This window comes from Cetorhinus maximus, chromosome 6, assembly GCF_964194155.1.
Source record: "Cetorhinus maximus chromosome 6, sCetMax3.hap1.1, whole genome shotgun sequence".
NCBI lineage: Eukaryota > Metazoa > Chordata > Chondrichthyes > Lamniformes > Cetorhinidae > Cetorhinus > Cetorhinus maximus.
In genome coordinates, this window is record NC_135884.1 from 24,055,600 (window position 1) to 24,063,706 (window position 8,107).

General features: G+C 40.3%; 1 long non-coding RNA gene across 1 annotated transcript; it reads right to left on the reverse strand.

Moving 5' to 3' along the window:
- Positions 1–2,458: 2,458 nt before the first annotated feature.
- LOC144681643 (uncharacterized) lies at positions 2,459–6,924 on the reverse strand. The gene is made up of 3 exons (XR_013576818.1): positions 6,783–6,924; positions 5,471–5,632; positions 2,459–2,719 (listed from the first exon to the last, which is right to left on the reverse strand). It is a non-coding gene; the product is annotated as an uncharacterized LOC144681643 (long non-coding RNA).
- Positions 6,925–8,107: the final 1,183 nt, after the last annotated feature.

An 8,107-nucleotide genomic window follows, 5' to 3' on the forward strand; every position in this document is an offset into this window, starting at 1 on the left:
CATCCACATCCCCTGGGGTAAAGAATTCCAAAGATTCATAACGCTTTGAGTGAAGAATTTTCTCCTCATCTCAGTCCTAAATGATCTGCTCCTAATCCTGAAACTTTGCCCCCTTGTTTTAGATTCCCCAGTCAGGGAAACAACCTCTAGTGTTCACCCTGACAAGCCTATTCAGAATCTTGAATGTTTCAATGAGATCACCTCTCATTCTTCTAAATTCCAGAGAATATAGACCCAATTTACTCAGCGTCTCATCATAGGACAACCCTCTCATCCCAGTAACCAATCTAGTGAACCTTTGCTGTACTGCCTCCAATGCAAATATATCCTTCCTTAAATATGGAAACCAAAATCGCACAGTGTTCCAGGTGGGGTCTCACCAAAAGCCTGTACAATGTAGCAAGACTTCTGTATTCTTGTACTCCAATGCCCTTGCAATAAGGACTAACATGCCACTTGCTAACTTTTTGTGTTCCTTGTATGATTACACCCAGGTCTCTCAGAGCATCAACATTTACAAGCTTCATGCCCTTTAAAAAATATTCTGCTTTTCTATTTTTATGATCAAAGTGAATAACCTCACACTTCCCCATACAATTCCTCTTCTGCCACCTTGTTGTCCACTCACTAAACTGGTCAATGAGCTGGATGATAGGCTGATGGTTGACTCTCTGCACACCAGCGTAAATTTCTTGGGCGGGCCTGCCTCCCCTTGGCAGGCTCTCCCTGCTTTAATTTTTCAGACGACAGCCTTTAATTAATATGACTTGGGATTTCCATCCATCTCCAGGAAGAAGACCCGCCTCAGAGTTGCCGGCCAATTGGAGGCTCGGTGGCCACAGTCAGTATTGCAGGAAGCTTGGAAGGAAAAGGGACCCTGGTTGCCCCCAAACCCAGGTAAGTCCAGGATCCTGCTGGGTCTGGGTTGGCAGACCTCAGCGAGGAGGGTGGGGGAGAATGTTAGACAGGGCGGTTGGGGGAGGGTGGACACAGAAGGCAAAACTGTGGGAGAAGGGTCTCCTATCGGCATAGCTAGGGGGCCTGGGATGGAGACACACCCTCCTTTCGCTGACCTGCAGGGTTAGAGCCTGGCAGGCTTATGTTGGGTGCAGGCCTCTCCTACTGCCCGTTAAATGGGAGTGTCGGTGGGATGAGGCCCTTAATTGGGCATTAATTTCCCACAAAGGCCTCAACTGGGCCACAGGTGGGTGGCAGCCCCTGACGATTACCCTGCCACCTGTAAAATTGTGGTGGGGGCAGGCAGAGTGGGTGTGCCGCTGATGGCACGGCACCCTAATTTACAGGATCACCCTCCTGTTTTCTTGCCCACGGGCGGCCTGTAAAATTCAGCCCTATATCTCTTTGCTGCCTCTTTGTGTCCTCCTCAGCTTGCATTCCCACCTAGCCTTGCATCATCAGAAAACTTAGATACATTACTCTCTTTGGACTGAAGTTTTGTGTCCAAACAATGGAGGAAGAGGCCATTCTCTTAAACAAGCAGGAATGGATGGAAGTGGTTGAGGAAGTAAGCATCAGGAGTATGGTCCCTCAAACCTGGATACGATGCTCCATGAAGTTCAGGAACCTCAGGAATTTGCATTTGCAGGCATATAACGGGACAACACATGTGACGATATCAGTCATGGAGAGCATTATAAAAATTTGATTAGGAAAGCTAACAACTCAAGGGAAAAACGGAGCATTGGAAAGAAAGCTAAGAGTATTTTCTCGGCTTTTAAAATAGGGTTCTGATGACTGAACCAGTCAAACTGCACCATAAGACATTCCAAGCCAGCTTTGTTTTAACCTTTCTTTTATCTTCTTTATGTAGTTGTTCTCACTATAGCTTATCACTAACTTAAAAATTGATGTCAGCTTTCATACTGCAATACGAGAAATCCTGTTACACATTGAACCTTTAATTTCTATTGCTATATAAAACTTACCTATCATTTAAAATGCTTTGGCTGCAACAGCTTGATCAATAATGAATTCATTTTGTTCTTTAGTGTTGCATTGTTACGTAATTATGTGCGTTTACTATATTACATAGTATCTACAATACACAAAACAGACCATTCCAACAGATCACTGCCTGTGTTAAGGCCCCACACAAGCCTATTGTTGACATTATTGATCTAATGTGCTTTAATTCACTAGTTATGTAATGTGGGGTTTTTTTATTGCAATAATAATGACAAACTCCCATGAGGTAGCTCGTGATAACTCAGAAGATATCCTGTAATAATAGGCGTGTTTATGCCATGGATAGGATAACACTGATTACTGAATAAGTTAAATTCCATTTTTATTAAATGTCATTCTGGTAATTTTACTATCATTTTCGTGACTTAATTGCTTAAATATTCTTTAATGATAACTGTAAATGACGACTATAAATATATATATATAGTTCCATTACCCATGAATTTATTGTATCCTTCATTATTTTAAAGCTATGATGGTATTAGATAGATTGGATAGATTTGCAGGACAGGGGATGTAATGTGGGGTTTGGCTTATTGGTGAATTCTTGGTGTCTGCATAAAAGAGAGAGGAGAAGGAGCATGTGGCCTGACAGCAAGAGTGCAGGTGTCCCTGATCTGGTGTCCTTTAGTTAGTTTCTGGAATTGTATTTCTCTCTTTTTCTGCCAGTTTCTCTATCCATTTCTGCATTCTGTGTCTCTGCTTCTCTGCGTTTGTTCACATTTTCTGATTTCTAAAAAAACGTAGATGATAATCAGGTGAAAGAAAGAATTTACATTTATGCAGCATTTTTCGTAACCTCAGAACCTTCTTAATTGCTCCATAGCCAATGAAACACTTATGAAGTCTATTCACTGCTGTACTGTAGGGACATGCAGGAAATAGTTCTGGAAGAATTTGCCTGTTATCATTTAATAGACTGAGTATGTGCGTTAATGTTCAACTCTGGCAAGTTTCATATGCAGTCTGAGAACTGGTTAGGTTTTATCCAGAGGGTAGGAGAGGAGATTTTCCCTTCATGCTCTTTGTAGAAAAATTAAAATTGCATTTGTAAAGAACACAATAGTACAGATAATTAGCAAGATAATCTTGACTCAATCTATTTTTTCTGAAATCACATAGTATTGGAATTTCCTTATGCAGTATTTTAAATGCTTTAAATAAATGAGTGGATCTGTTCCATTGTCATTATTACTGCAAAAGCCAGGCCACGTTGTTTTCACTTTAAGGTAATAAAGTGTAATTGTTGTGTCTCCCTCAGGCCAATTAGAAACTGCTTTCCCTTAGCAAACTTTCAGATAAATCAGAAACCAGACTAGATTGTTTTTCCTTACAATTTTTAAAAAGGTATAGTACAGCAACATGTATTTTTGAACTATGACAGTCATGTCTCAAAACTTAGATAAAAGTGGGTTTCATGTGATGTTGCTCACAGTGAGTTGTGCTGTTTTATTAAATATCAAGGCTGTTATGCCAGGTACTACTAAGTTTATTATCAGTGCCTCTGACTCAAAGAGAGTTAGTCAAGTCACATTTTTATATATGGCCTTCTTGGAATTTTCTTGGAATTTGAATCAGCAATTTGTTCATCAAATTCCCATGTTGTCAATCTTTTCTGTGAAACTCTTAATAGCTTTGATTATTATATGTTTAATTATCTAATAACTCAATTTTTACTTCTTAAATTCCAGGATACATAGCAGGATGTTAGGCAAGATGGATAAGAGGTTCGAGGACAGAGTTAAGTTTCTGGTGTTCAGTAGCACTAAGGAATAAGTTTTAGCAGCACAGAAAAAGAGCTCTGGGGAGGGGAAGTTTGACAGTACTCAGGAGGATGATACTGGGGTTTGGCAAAAATAGGGAGAGAATCCTGGAGTTTAATAGAGCTTCAGAGAACCTTAAACTAAAAAAAAATTACAAAGTCAAAGGAGAAAATATAAAGTTGAGTGATCAAAAGCATGACGAACAAATTAGGTTTTAAGGAGCGTCTTAAAGGAAGATAGGGTTTGGAGGAAAAAAGGAGGGAGTTTCAGCAAAACTTATTCCTTAGGCAGCTAAAGGCACAGCCATCATTGATGGGGTGATGGGTGGGGGAAATATTAAATAAACTGGAATCAATCTAACAGAGTTTGGAGAGTAGTTTATTGCACCAGAGGAGGGTACAGAGATTGTGATGGGTGAGGCCATTGAGGGATCTTTGTGAATCGCTGCAATACTTGCAGTGAAAATATTCCCGCAATCCTGTTTCTCTTGAAGAACTAGGCATTTTCAAGCCGTATATTGTAGGTGAACTTGACAATCCCTGTTACACAATTTATCTTGCACCTTAGCCAACTTGTTCAGAACAAGAAATTTGTTGCGTATAATAGCTATAATAGCTGTAATACTTCATACTTGTCCCAACTTGCTCAGCCTAGGGTTCAAATATGAATCAATCTAAACAACAGACATTTATATTGCACTGCAAATACACTGTGAAAACAACATTTCTTCTGAGTGAGTTGAAGTGTGGGTAATTTATTTCCTGTTTCACCCATCCTCTCCTGAAGACAATAATTCTTGTCTGAGTTTGGTTGGTGTTTGAGTGTAAGCTGTGGCTCAGTGGCTAGCACACTTACCTCTTATGAGGTTTGGGGTTCAAGTCTCACTCCAGGGTTTGACCACAAAAATATATGGTGACACTCCAGTGCAGTACTGAGCGAGTGCTGCACTGTCAACGTTGCTGTCTTTTGGATGAGATGTTAAACTGAAGCCCCATCTGCCTGTCTGGGTGGATGTAAAAGATCACATGGTACTATTTTGAAGAACAGAATGGTAGTCATCCATGGGTGGATGGGTGTTCTGACCAATATTTATTCTTTAACATCACAAAAAAGATTATCTGGTTATTATCACGTTGGTGTTTGTGGGAGTTTGCTGTGTGCAAATTGACAGCAGCATTCCCCATATTACAACTGTGATTACACTTCAAATTGGCTGTAAAGTGCTTTGAGATCTTCAGTGGTCATGAAAAGCACTGTATAAATGCAAGTCTTTCTTCTTTATCATCAGTGGATCCCTTCACTGGCTGTAATGTTACCCTCATTGTCATGTTTAGAGTAGTTTTGGCAGTGGTAGCAAGATTCCAAATTTTCATGATGGCATTTGCAGAAATGCCAGAGTTACAGCTCCTCAAAAAGGTCTGTGTAGGAGCAATGTAACCTGTACACACAGTGGGGAAGGCATTCCCTCATGGGATGCTCTCTTCAGCCTTGTGGCTTGGACTGGCTGCTGCTGTACTGCCTCCTTCAATGGGATGGCATGGAGCAGTGTGCCCACGAGGAAAGCCCTAGAGTTGTCCTGAGTCTGGTTTTGGGTTGGGGAGAGAGCAAAGAATATGAAGGTAAAATGAATCACAGGAGTCAGTAATATCAAAGTGTGAAGCAAGGAATTTAAAGATATTATTTAAAATCAGAAAGTGAAGTTGGTGCCTTCTTCAGCTCACCGACTCCTCATTTAAACTTGTCTGCATTGATCAGGGGAGCTTGTAGAGCAGCTTTTGTAGAGTCTCAAGTTCCTTGCGTTGCAGGGAAGGCATAAAGTCAGGCAGCTTCCAGGTGTGTGAATAGTTCAGCCCCTTGGAGCATTGATGAGTGTAGGATTTGCACTGTTAGAGAAGATTGACGTAGCTTAATGTAAGTACTCAGTTGTGTTAAACCAAATTTTCTCGATTCTTTCAGTCCAATAAGAATGTAACGACATATACTGTGGAATAAAATAAATTCAGCACCAGGCTTATGGCTTGGAATGTTCATTCCTGCTGCCGGACCTGCAGCATTTCCAGCTGTTTTCTGTTTTTGTTTTCAAATTTCCTACATTTGCAGTATTTTGTTTATTGAATAATCTGTTTCACAAAACCCCATAATTCTTTGACCTATGATGCATGTGTTTAGGAAGTGTTTGTACTGAATCATGTGTTTTTTGTGTGGAATGATGTCGCAATGCCATGTGCCCATAAACAATTCATTTTTTCTCTTAATTAATCAGAGAACAGTAAACATTCCCGGGGAACATAACCCCTCTTGTATTGCATATGCTGCCTACTCATCACAACTAAAAACTTACTATTATCCCTGCGTGCATACTCCTTTATTAACTCATTAAAACACAAAATAAAGAACATTCATTCTCCCAATCGTTGCTTGACTTTAAACATCAGATGCCATCTGTTTTTGGGACTCAATTCTCGAAAGCAAAAATGTTTGCTGAAGCTGAGTGTTTCAATACAGATCACAATGGGGCACTCACTGAAAGCAAGTTAATCATTTGTCGATATAAATTGAAACATTTAATGATTACAGTGTGTGTTGGGGAGGTTAAAACAACAGCAGAGACTGTTCTCATGCGGTGCTCAAATTTGCTCTTTTTACCGCGGCTGTCTGACTCGAACAGATTTGCTGGCTCTACGCCAGCTTCTTAGAGAGAGAAAAGGCAACCAAGCCTTCAACAACTTTCGGCAAATAGGCGACATCTTGATCCCGAGACAAGGAATGGAGAAGGGCTGATGAAGGGCAGAATCCTAATCATCCGTATAACAACAGGCAGTTCCAGACACGGAACCTGAAGACTACACCCTATTCTCACAATGTTATACTGCATTTAATTATTCATCATAACAATTTCCGCCTACGGAAAGCTGTTGGGCGATGGTACTGACAAAAATGCCCTTCCTTCCCTCCCTCCCATTACAACCCCCCCTCCTCCTTTCTGGTATTGAGTAATGTCAGGTTACAGTTCCACCAGCGGCTATTACTCACATCAGCTTTAACAGCGAGTGCTGGCAGCCTTACACCACCAGGGAGATGACCACTCAACCACTCAGACAGCTCTCTGCCAGTCAGCAAACGTCCACTCTGCAACAGGAGATCGCTGATTAGAGAATAGGAACCAGAACCTTTTGAACCCTTTCTCAAAGCGTAGCCGATGGGCACTGAGGCTAATGTGTGTTGCCCTGCTATGGCCCCAGCTGGAATCAAATAACAGTGATTTTTAAAATTATATATTACAGGATACAGCTGATGTCAAATGCAACAATCCTCATTCCACTGGCTGCATTCTTTAATGGAATTAGCCCAGCATTCAGCTACTTTGAGCTACGAGGCCTGGACGGTAATGAATATGAAACACTATGGTTGATTTAAAAATATCCAGAAGAGATTACAGGAGGGTTGGAGATGAGAAAGCCCCTTGGCCCTTATTTCCAAGACAGCCTATAGCTGTTTCTCAAATGCTTTTTATCTGATCTTCATCATCCCTCCTGGCAATCTTCCAAAAATAAAAGCTAATTCAGAGATAGGAGAAAATAAAGGTACTGAATGGAAAGCTGGGACCTTTGCAGGGGGCTAGCCCCTTAAGTTGGCCTAACCATTCTTAACGGAAGTTTTGTATCTGGGACCATTTACACTTGTGGCAACTCAAGATATAGTTCATTAAAAGTAAAAAAAAATCGCCACAGGTTCCCTTTATTAGAAGAGACGGAATTAACATTATTCACAGTTGTAAGTGATGGCTGAATTATTAATTTCCTCTTCCATTCCCAACAATTCAATTTCCATTTGTAATTATAGTTTGATGTAATTATCAAACTAGTGTCAATTTACAATCTACTTTTGTTCATGGACTCATATCTACTGAGAATTGTGTTGGTATTACACTCTCAGTAACAGCCATTTAGACTGAATTGAGCCCAGTTTCTGTAGTAATTATGGTTTTATTTAGTGTGTAATGTATCTTTAAGAATAATACTTGTTAGGCAAGATCACATGATCTGTAGTAACCAATACGAGAGTAGTGTGGGCTACCTCAGCAGTCAGAGATAGAGTTGGAGTTGAATGTATTGTAGTTGCTGCTGAATATATTGTAAATAAACTTAACGTTTCCACCCAAGAAGTATCTGCAGATCAACTCTATCACTAATAGTACAACTCGGCCACCCTTAGGAGAAATCACATTATTTTAACCCAATGAACCCCATATCTTATATTTACCAGTATTCTTGAACTACGAAGGTTTGCAAAAAATGTTATCATTCCCTTTCAATGAATATTAACAACAGAAGACTGGAAATCCATTTCTGGTAATT